We start from the raw sequence: 11,725 nt of genomic DNA, 5'->3' as shown, positions 1-11,725 counted from the left end.
CAATTTACTGCACTAGATACATTTTTCTTCTCTCTCGCTCTGGGAACGGAGACGAGTGTTTATTCCAATACAACTTCTTTATTAACTTTATATATCTAAAATGGCCGTGGCGGAGGCTGCTAAAGCTTCAAAAGACTGCAGTTGTGTGGTGTGTTACATCATAAATATCCCCCCTACTTCAGAAGATATCTACAGCCATATTCTAGAGATGGTGGCATGCATTGATGCAACAGTTGGCTACTGAATAAAAACCTATTTATTGAGAAGAAGGTGAAGACAATGAAGAGGAATAATACAAGACGAAGAAGGCAGGGACCACCTGGAATGATCCAGAGCAGGCGGTCACATACCTTTTCTGAGTCGGATCCATTTCTGATGCAAGCGGAGATCTACCGTTCAACCGTTTTTTTTGTTTTTTTTTGTACATGATTTAAAAAACGTGGGGCTAGGCAACATTAACCTATTAAAAACGGTACTGTAGTAATGAGGTTTGTGCAGTAGGCTATAGGCCCAATACATTATCACTGCATATTGGCTTTGCTTCTCAGACCCTTTTTTTACAATTATATTTCAACATTTAAGGTAGGCTATATGATCACACCGGTAATAGGTCATTTGTTGTATTATTGTGAGGGACAGCTGAATGAGCATACACTTCAATCATTTTAATTTTACTAGGCTGGTGGAGCCTGCATCTGATGGTCAATCTCAGCGGAGGGAGAGAGAGCAGCAGACTTAGGGTCCTCCTCTGACACTGTTCAAAAAGGGACACAGTCTTCAAATCAAATGGTTTTTGTCACATGCGCCGAATACAACAGGTGTAGACCTTACAGTGAAATGCTTACAAGCCCTTAACCAACAATGCAGTTCAAGAAATAGAGTTAAGAAAATATTTACTAAATTAACAAAAGTTTTAAAAAGTAATAAAATCAAAAAGTAACAAGAAAATTGCATAACAATGAGGCTATATACGGGGGACACCAGTACCGAGTCAATGTGCGTGGGTACAGGTTAGTCGTGGTAATTTGTAAAGTGACTATACATAGATAATAAACAGCAAGTAGCAGCAGTGTAAAAACAAAGGGGGGGGGGTGATCAATGTATATAGTCTGGGAGGCCATTTGATTAATTGTTCAGCAGTCTTATGGCTTTGGGGTAGAAGCTGTTAAGGAGCCTTTTGGTCCTAGACTTGGTGCTTCGGTACCGCTTGCCGTGCGGTAGCAGAGAGAACAGTCTATGACTTGGATGACTGGAGTCTTTGACACATTTTTGTGGCCTTCCTCTGACACCTCCTGGTATAGAGGTCCTGGCTGGCAGGAAGATTGGCCCCAGTGATGTACTGGGCCGTACACACAACCCTCTGTACCGCCTTTGCTGTAGCTTTCTTTTATGCCTGCTATGTTTCTGCAGACAGTCCTCCGATTGGTAGGCCTATAGTGTACTTGATTTGCTCCCCCCGGGAAGGCAGAGTTTGTACCTTCAAACATATAAAATGGTTGAAAATGGGAACACATCGCTGGAGCGCAGGGCAGCTGAATCAGGTGCACCTACCAACAACAGCGTAAAATAGAAAATAGGAACGCACGGCTTATTGTTGGGTTTTTTACAGAAATATTTGGCGATCGACTAGGAATGCCTTGGAGATCGACCTGTTGATGACCACTGATCTAAAGAAAGCGTTCCAAAACAGGGTTTCAATGTAGAAGTGCTGTAAAGCCCCTTTACTCCACTACAAACTAAAAGGGAAGTCAAGGAAGTCAAAAGTTCCTGCTGGCAGTGTTGGAGTGTGAAACGGTCGGAGGATCGATGCCAGTGTCACCTCTAGATGTCACATGACCAAAAAAACATTGCCACAGTGTGTGACGCCTCAGATCCCGCAGAGCTATGTGCACAGGAACTGGCCAAGACACAGACTTGTGGAATAACAAAAAGCAAAAGGGGCAGCGAAAGATGCTGTCCACAAAAGAAAAAGACATTTAGGTGTCATGAAAAAAACACTTGCCCTCTTTGCTTACACATGGGCAGCACTGTTGGTTTTGGAGTTGTATGGATGGCCAGGCCAAGGGTTTCCATGTCCTGGAATGAGAGAGTGGCTCCAAGAATAAGAAGGCACATCACTAGCTGCTGGGCAAGCGTCTTCTGAGGTCTGCCTTGTCACATTGTGATCCACAGACCTCAATCTGGTGCCAACATAAAACAGCTCTTTGTTCGGCCCTGGAGAACAGTTGCGCTACACACACATTTTCCCCCTGAAACGGACTATAAATGGATTTTTGCTTCTCCTTCAAGACGAAAGGGGGTTTGCCAACATAAAGACCAAAGAGGAACAATCATGTTTTCTCTGTGATTTTGAAGGAGCTCCAATGACAGTTTTGAGAGGGGCGGAAGACCTTTCTAATGTAATGTAAGAGGGGTTTTGAGGAAGATGGACTTCCGGTCATGCCGTCCTATCAACTGAGCCAGTCTGGACAAGGAGGACTAGACCGTGGGTCTTCAAGCTGTAGCTTCATGCTGTGCTGTTGAGACCGACTGAGAAATCCCAAAGATACTTCAGAAACCATGAAAATCTCATTAAGTTCACCAGCCCCACTGTCACGACTTCGGCCGAAGTTGGTCCCTCTCCTTCTTCGGGCGGCGTTTGGCGGTCGACGTCACTGGCTTCCTAGACACAACCAATCTATGTTTAATTTTCGTTTTGTTTTGTCTTGATCATACACACCTGGTTTCCATTCCATTAATGATGTTCCTTATTTAACCCTCTGATTTCCCTCTCTGTTTTGTGCGTTATTGTTTGTCATGTGGGTTCTCATTGTTTGCGTTTGGGATTATTGTATTTGTTCCTTGTTGGAATCTTAGTTATTTTGGAGTAAATTTTGGATGATTACTCAGAATTGTGTCCTGCGCCTGACTCTGCATTTTTTCATTTTACCAACGTCCTCACACCCACTCACCAGTCCTTGAAGACTGCAGGAGGCCATTTGAGGTAGCAAGGTTGTCTCCCCTTAGTCTTTTCCAATGTGCTGTGCAGAGATTTGAACTGTTGAGCATCTTTGCCTTATTCTGCGAAGTCCGTTTTAGCGTAAAAGCTATTAGTTACTGAATGACAGGGATTTTGTGCATTCTTGCCAATACAGACCCCTGACAACATTTAATTTACTGTGAACGCCTCATTCAACGGCCACAACCATATCTAAAGCATCAAGCATCATCAGACACATGCCAGTCACCCAACAGAGTGCTGTGTACATTGCACAATGCACGTTGGGGGCCTCCTGGTTTTGCAATGCAAACTAAGAGAGCCGGTGGGGTTTGCTAACATGCATCGTTGACTCCAAATTGCCAGAAAAAAAAAACGACATCTGTCAGCACCTCTCCCATGCCTGGTTGGCGAGGACAAGGAGGGCGGAGAAGTATCTAAATGATCTTCCATAATATTTGTGCTGAATGAGGCAGTTTCTCTGAAACTGGACCACGTTGTGCTTTGAGGACCTATATTCACAGAATGGAAACACACAAGCACTAAAGTTAGCACTGAATATGAATATGAGGTATGCATATAGGCAAACAAACTCACCATGACAAACACTGGAAAAGGTTGGCTCGCCCATTAGTCTCCAAAGGATTCATTCCATGGTTTGTCGGCGACTCAGCGCACAAGTTCCACGCCAAATAGCAACTTGACATTCCCGTCCACATGAAACAAACCAAACAGTGAGTTAAGGAGCCGCCAGAAGTGCAGCATTAATGTACACAGCCATAAGTCAAGAGATCTAATCAAGATCAAAAAATGGACAGGAGTCCTGATTAAAAAGGCAGGGAAAGCCTGGGACAAGTGTTTACCTGACCTTTCAACTCCTCCTCAACGCAGGCTCATTGTGCAACATTGGGCTCTGCGTCTTGGTTGTTTACAATGGTGATATATGGAGGCGGATTAAATTGTTCCCTGCTGTTAAAATATATTGGATTTGTTGATGCTGGTGGGTGGACTCTGTTTAGTGAACGCTCCAATTAAACACAATCAGGCTATTTCAGAATGATGGGGATTTACCAAGGCAGACCGTATTATAAACACTAACCAGGTGATTGGGAGTGAGACCTTTAATGATGAGTAATTACTGGAGGAAATTACCATTATGGAGATGCAACACATGGTTAAGCCATGGCTATGTCGTTCTATTTACTCTGGGTTGTCCCTATCATAAAGTGTCTCAGAGTAGGAGTGCAGATCTAGGTTTAGTTTTTTGCATTTTAGACCATAATGAATATGATTGTATGTTTAACGGATGTGAAACGGCTAGCTTAGTTAGCGGTGGTACGCGCTAAATAGCGTTTCAATCGGTGACGTCATTTGCTCTGAGACCTTGAAGTAGTGGTTCCCCTTGCTCTGCAAGGGCCGCGGCTTTTGTGGAGCGATGGGTAACGATGCTTCGTGGGTGTCAGTCGTTGATGTGTGCAGAGGGTCCCTGGTTCGCGCCCGGGTATGGGCGAGGGGACGGTCTAAAGTTATACTGTTATATATGGACAGGGGGGACCTGATCCTAGATCAGCACTGCTACTCTGAGACACTTTGTGAATACGGGCCCAGACTCTCAGTAGCTGGTTGGCTGAAATCAGGTTGGAAGAGTTTGTTTATAAAGGGGCATACAGCGGAGGGTGAAGGTGTGCTCCACTTTCTTGCCCGGCCTCTCTGCCGTTGTGTCGGAGTGTTTGTGCAGGATTTGAGTGGCTCTTCAAGTGTTTGAGCTTCATCAGTTAGGACAATACACTTTAATCGTGGCACCCATAGTCAGTGAGATCTAGGCCCATGCCGCCGCTGAAGGGAGCCTGGGCTCGTCCCATGGGTGTGGCCTTCCTCTCGTGTTGAGTCATGCATCACACAACATCAACTCCCCTTCATGGACACACACACACACCATAATCTCCCTCCACACTCACATCACACAATACATGCACACAACAATACATGCACGCACTGCACACAATACACACACCCAACACACACCAGCCCCCACCTGTTGGCTGACTAGCCCTCCACTGTTGGCCATTATCAACACCTGATTCACCACTCACAGCTCGGCGTCTTTAGGCCTGATGACTCACACTAGAGGGGGCGCATAGAGAGTCCATATTGCATGTCATACAGGTAGTTCTCTCACCCCTCTCTTTCTGGAAATGTTTGTCATCATCACTCAATGAAGCTTTGTTATTTGAAAGGATTTCTCCAATGACAGAGCTGGAGGAGGAGCATCATCACTCAAGAAAGAAACAGAAAGAACTGGACAATAAACGGACCAACTCACCTCCCCTCCCATCTAGATAGTCACCGGAGACACTTCTTCAAGACTTTTGTAATGGAATATTTTGACAGAATGCAATGCTTAATTACCTTGCTGGAGTTGCAGAGCTTCAAACCTGCACCGACTTGCTGTAATAGAAATACGTAATTCATTCAATAAGAAGGGGGGCATGACTTTTTCAAAGTGCGAGGACAGGAATATACTGCTCTGTTCTGTTCCTCTTCAATGGAAACCAACGTCCCTTAGCAGTCTTACCACTGTGTCTAAGGACAGACTTCTACAGAGCCTCAGAGCCTAGTAGAAGCACAGTGTCTGTCCTGTGATAGCTGTATGAGATTCCACATGCTCGGAGTAATTCCTCCCTCCCTCCCCCTCCTCCCTCACTCCTTGTGCGGTGCGTGGCCCTGAGTCATCAGCCCAGCCAGGCCCCCACACTTTCCTTCACAGCCCCTCTCTGGCTGTGGCGAGGAGGACGGCGGATTCACCGACCAACCGAAGGATCACGATCCTCCCAGAGTGAACTCACTGAATAGCCTCCGAAGGCGATGACTCACCCCCACGGAGGAGCACTCCTCTCCGTCTCCTCCTCCAGCCAGCCTCCCCCTCTCAGACAGTTCTCCAACCCCACCACACCCCACCCCAACCCGGATCAGATCAGAATCCTTCGCCCGTCTGTCTGTCTGGCCTTTGGCACAAAGTCAAGAAACTGAAGGACATATAGGTCTGCATGTTAAACAATGGATACTGGGGAGATAATGACATCCTAAGGCCAACCTGCAAGGTACATAGCTATCATTATCAATCAAATTCAATCACATTTATTTATAAAGCTCTTCTTACATCAGCTGATGTCACAAAGTGCTGTACAGAAACCCAGCCTAAAACCCCAAACCACAAGCAATGCAGGTGTAGAAGCACGGTGGCTACGAAAACCCGAAACCTAGGAAGGACGAAACCTAGGAAGAAACCTAGAGAGTAACCAAATGAGAAATTCTATGTTTTCCTGCGACCCAAGTTTTGGAAAATATGCAACTCTATGTAAATATTGGTACATTTCATTGCCCATGTGCCTAAAAACAAATGCAATAAAAACAAATAACAATGAAATGAAATATATATGTATTCCTCATTAAAAACACGGTTACATATCTGACTAGGTTGGAACTGTTGTTACATATCTGACTAGGTTGGAACTGTTGTTACATATCTGACTAGGTTGGAACTGTTGTTACATATCTGACTAGGTTGGAACTGTTGTTTCATATCTGACTAGGTTGGAACTGTTGTTACATATCTGACTAGGTTGGAACTGTTGTTACATATCTGACTAGGTTGGAACTGTTGTTACATATCTGACTAGGTTGGAAATGTTGTTTCATATCTGACTAGGTTGGAACTGTTGTTACATATCTGACTAGGTTGGAACTGTTGTTACATATCTGACTAGGTTGGAACTGTTGTTACATATCTGACTAGGTTGGAAATGTTGTTTCATATCTGACTAGGTTGGAACTGTTGTTACATATCTGTCTAGGTTGGAACTGTTGTTACATATCTGACTAGGTTGGAACTGTTGTTACATATCTGTCTAGGTTGGAACTGTTGTTACATATCTGTCTAGGTTGGAACTGTTGTTACATATCTGACTAGGTTGGAACTGTTGTTACATATCTGACTAGGTTGGAACTGTTGTTACATATCTGTCTAGGTTGGAACTGTTGTTACATATCTGTCTAGGTTGGAACTGTTGTTACATATCTGTCTAGGTTGGAACTGTTGTTACATATCTGTCTAGGTTGGAACTGTTGTTGTGTCGTGATGCAGGACCTTCAACTAGCCGTGAACTCCGGATAAGAACGCCTGAGGCCAGAGTTGCATCTAACTAGATTTGTTTGACTAATTCATTGACAAGTTAGGAAAGCACCCTGACAACATCCGTAATTTGTTGAAATGTGTCAGTTGGGAGTAACAAATAAGCATTTTCTATTCCATTTTCAATGCCCTCCAACTTGCTTCAAGACTGTCTGAACATCTTTCAGGGACTTGACAATGTGACCAATGGATTTCATAGAGCTTGTAATATGTCCGTAAGAGTGCGTCGCCCATTACACAGAGACTTGTTCTTATAGAAGATTCTGTTGACCATTGCAAGAGCAATAAGGATTTTTAGGGGCATTATGACTGGGTTAATTAAACACAGCTGCCCCTAAAAGTCCCTCACTTTTCTTGCTGCCTTTTTCTTGTTCTCCCTCCCTCTCTCTCTCTCTCTCTGTATCTGTCTCTGTGTCTGTCTCTCTCTCTTTCTCTTATGTCTGTTCCAACTTTTTTGAGATTGAACTGTTGCGTTTACTGGTTGAGGAGTGGGTTCACAGCTTGGAGTAGTTGGGTACCATCAGAACCGTGGCTGGATCATTCGGAACAACAAGCAGAGGCAAAAGAAGAACCAACCAGCCTGTCAATAGGCCAACACATTAGACTTTGAGGGTTGCATATTTCACAGAAAGCAATTTATGAATTGTATATTTATAATGACTGACTGTTATTGGGATTAGCGCAGGCATTTTAAAGGGGGTTGAATGAGTTCAGAGCTTCAGTCTTTCTCAGAAGGGTCCCTAGTCTAGTTCATTAGCTCTTCAGCTCTTACTGTAGCAGACAAGGTAAACACAACCTAGGCCAGTTGAATTAGAGGAGTTTGCTGTATTCACAATTACTACGTAATGACAATATATTACATATGTTATGGCTTTTGAATTGCTGTGTTTCAGTTGGAAACTCGACGAACGAATCCAATGACCTGACATACCTTGAACAAGCATTCCCTGGCATCTGCTCGCACATGTAGTGTAGGCCCAGGCCTAGTTACAGCTGCAGCCTGGGTTTAGGACTGATATGGTCTAGTTAAAGTGATTACAAAGACTATTGCAAGATGAGTCTAACTGGACCTGGAACAATATAAAATGCCACTGAGAAAGGCTTGGCAGGCAGCGAGCACTGTTTATATCCCAACTTAAATCAGCACTCTTGGTGGATATCCCAGATGTCCAGTATAGCCATGGTGCTTATTCAATCCAGGCCTGTGTTACCAGCCTCCCAAGCCTTCCTACTTAGGCACTCTACACTCTCACACTCATACTGGCTGTTTTCCTGGTTGGTATTGAGGAGGAGTTGTGTCATGCAATGTTTTTGGTTTAGTTTTTGGAGTGAGTCATTTCATCTTTATATGGTGGTAGGATGTAAATCAGCTGTGGCCTTACATATATCTTAAAATGACCTGAAACAGAGCAATAGGAAAGTTAATGACGATGTCTCACTTAGTTTGAGGGTGTAATCTATTTGATTCCGTTTTTAAACTTGAAACTCAGTTCACGCGTGAGATCTATCATTTCAGTTAGAAAATAACTGAAGATATCTTAGAGGATATCATTCCAGTTAGAATATAATGTTTCACAAATGCTAATCTTCACAAGGTTGACTGTCTTTTGTCCTTATACTGATGATAACAAACGAATTAAGTGTTAAAATAAGTACACTGATGTGTAAAATAGTTCAACAGAGTTGACAGCTGACAGCCACAGCTTTGTCACAACTGTAGTTTAAAATGGCAGGCTTCTATAAACAAAGTCTGTTGCAAAGGAGAGAGAAGAACACCGCCTACTTAAACTGTAAAAAAAAAACAGCACTGTAAAGAAATGTATTGATGTTAGTCAGATGGTGAGATAGTAGGCCTAAATAGTAGAGAGTACTATGGCAATGATACTTAGATATATAATAATTAGATAGTATTGCATTCATATTTGAATAAAACACATGCTTCAGCATATGTCTTACCTAGGTGTCATTTGAGCATGTAGATGTCACCATCAGCATTGCTAATATTAATTACGTAAAGCATTTAGGGAATAGATGCTAAATTCACTAGTGGGGTATGTAGACTATGGCATTTGGCTGGTGAAAATATGCCTGAGACTAATTTGGTAACTGACTTCACTGCTACTTTTATGACTAACACACTTTAAGCATATTAGAAGATGGACTTTTCTCCTCCTCAGTTGAATTCAACTTTTGTCTTAGACATACAAAGTATTCTCAAGTAGACTGTTAAGAGATGTCATAAAAGTTATTGTATCTTTGCATGAATACGTTTTTTTAATGGGCCATTTTAAGATGTAGGTCTGACACGTTGGCCTGTCAAAGAGATTTAAGCCCACATGTCACACGTAGAAAACATATGGACTTGATATTAATTCATGTAAAAGCAGTAGATCAGTGTTGTAAAAGTTGTTTTGATGACTTGTCATAATTTCTTGGCAAATCTTATTACAATGAATTTAAAAAAATGTTTTTTTTGACCCTCTCACTTCTAGAATAAGGAACCATATAGGCTATATATTAATTGTGTGTTATAATTGATATTTTGATATCAATCCCTGTGAGGCCCTTAAACTAGGCGTGTGCTTTTTGCGAAAAAGTTATATGCTTGGTTAGGTAGTCCATATTCCGGGTAGTGTGCAGTGCATGTCGTCTCCTTAAATTGCATTAGTGCGAAATAGTTCACAAGTACAGGATCTATATTTTGTCAGTTCACTTGCAATATATTCTGAACGTGTTGGTCACATGAGTCAGAAACTGGGACTTTGTAGGCCAGTTGAATGAATGAGGACTCACCTTGCCCGCAAAGACCCAGCCTCTGGCACACACTGATTTCAGAGCACTCTATAATTGTGTGAGGAATTGTGTCTTGTCCTTGAATTATAAATGGATTATGATGAATAATGCTGAACAAAATAGCCGAAATCCTTTGTAGTTTAGCATTCATTCAGTATATCCTATTCAAAAACGCAATTGGCACAAACTAATTGTCCCAATATTGTCGACTTCTTCCTATCCAGACAAGGCACAACAATTAATCCAAGGAAATCTACAGAACCACAATAGGCTATTCATATTCACTGTTTGACTGAGCTAACGTTGTCTTTACCTGATATTCTCCGATGTCGCAAACATGTTCAGCATAAATGCGCAAAGCGGTAGGATCCGTGATGTCTCGTCCGCATCCCTTGGACAGCAAGATGACTTCGCGCAAAACCCTCGCTTGATGAGTATATGGGCGAGATTGGAGATGCGTGCGAAGTTGAAGTTCGCTGCTGCTCATCACACCACCACCGCCCCTCTTTTTGATCAGTGGCGCTGGTATTGCACAATCACCAAATTTAGAAAGAATATCCTTGGGGACGTAATTGCACCATTTTCTTTCAAAATAACTTGAAATGTTGTTTTCTCCAAAATAAGAAAAACGCAACAGTGTAGCACTCGGGATTCCCCTAAGGTTTAAAAAAAAAAAGGATAAATGCGATGTTTTCCAGTCTGAGCGAACCCCGTGCGCACGCATCGCCGACGGCACTCAAAATATCCATTCTCTAAACGGACTTGCAGATGTTATTGCCCAGTTGTAGGCTATATGACCACGGCAACACCAAGAACGGAAAGGATTAGATATATTGTGTTGCGCCCTTGTGCTGGGACCTCCCCAAAATGGACTTCTGCTAAGTGGTAACCTGGTTATTTTGAGCGCGTCACTTCGTCTTGTCTCCAAGTTATAGGTTCCCATTGCCAAGGTTGGGCGCAGCACTTAACTGATATTGTTATAGGCTACTTATTGATGGAGTAGACATCGATAGAAATCGGCACACTATTGACAACACAACGAAAGAAAGTTGGGACACATTCCTGTGGTTTCTTTCTTATCCGAATGATACATTTATTTGGCCTACATAATAATGTCATAAAATTCGCATATTATAGCCTAATAGGCATAGTGGCCGTTATTAAGAAACATCTTAGAATTTATGTAAGCTTGGCACTAGGCAATATTAAGATTTTAGATGATTATTATATTGGCCCGTCATTTCTCTTGCGCTCCTACTTCTTTTGGTGGTGTGGTGCGACTCCACGTGGCAACAAATTGAGGATTATTGTAGTAACAAGAACGAATAAACCCAAAGAGCACGCCCTACTCTCTGTGCGTAATGACGCACTTGCGCAGGAGCAATGTCACAGTCGCAACACCGAGACAGCGCCACCGATTTATTCTAAACTGAATAATAATTGTTATAAACCACAGATACGGATGTTCATCCTTATTCCAACAACGATTTGCATAACATTTCCAATCCCTTGGTGAGTATTATTCGTGTGTGTGTAATAGTCGCATAATGTCGCGCTGGCGAACTTTGACTCGAGTTTCGACCAAAGGATGATGTTGATGATGCGGTTTTTTAAAAAGCTCTTGTTTTGGCCAAGTAAATTATCGCAATCAATATTATTTTATCTCCTTCCTGTGTCATGTCCTGTTAAATATTTGCTAAATGCCATTGGCTACAAGGCCATAGAAGTTTAGGAATATGGCGCCTCGATATTTGCGCACATAG

The 11,725-nt window shown here is 42.6% G+C and overlaps 1 long non-coding RNA gene across 3 annotated transcripts; it reads right to left on the bottom strand.

Annotated features, from left to right (window-relative positions):
* Positions 1-1,228: 1,228 nt before the first annotated feature.
* On the bottom strand, positions 1,229-10,891 carry LOC124002367. 3 transcript variants are annotated; one of them, XR_006832996.1, is made up of 4 exons: positions 10,276-10,891; positions 5,387-5,425; positions 5,013-5,101; positions 1,229-3,676 (listed from the first exon to the last, which is right to left on the bottom strand). It is a non-coding gene; the product is annotated as an uncharacterized LOC124002367 (long non-coding RNA). The 3 variants fall into 3 exon arrangements; XR_006832997.1 differs by having other exon boundaries at positions 1,229-3,489; positions 3,575-3,676; positions 5,013-5,425; positions 10,276-10,857; XR_006832995.1 differs by having other exon boundaries at positions 5,013-5,425; positions 10,276-10,854.
* Positions 10,892-11,725: the final 834 nt, after the last annotated feature.

The sequence above is a fragment of the Oncorhynchus gorbuscha genome, linkage group LG18 (assembly GCF_021184085.1).
Source record: "Oncorhynchus gorbuscha isolate QuinsamMale2020 ecotype Even-year linkage group LG18, OgorEven_v1.0, whole genome shotgun sequence".
NCBI lineage: Eukaryota > Metazoa > Chordata > Actinopteri > Salmoniformes > Salmonidae > Oncorhynchus > Oncorhynchus gorbuscha.
The sequence above is the reverse complement of the archived record's forward strand: the minus strand, read 5'-3'. Positions and strand labels throughout refer to the sequence as shown.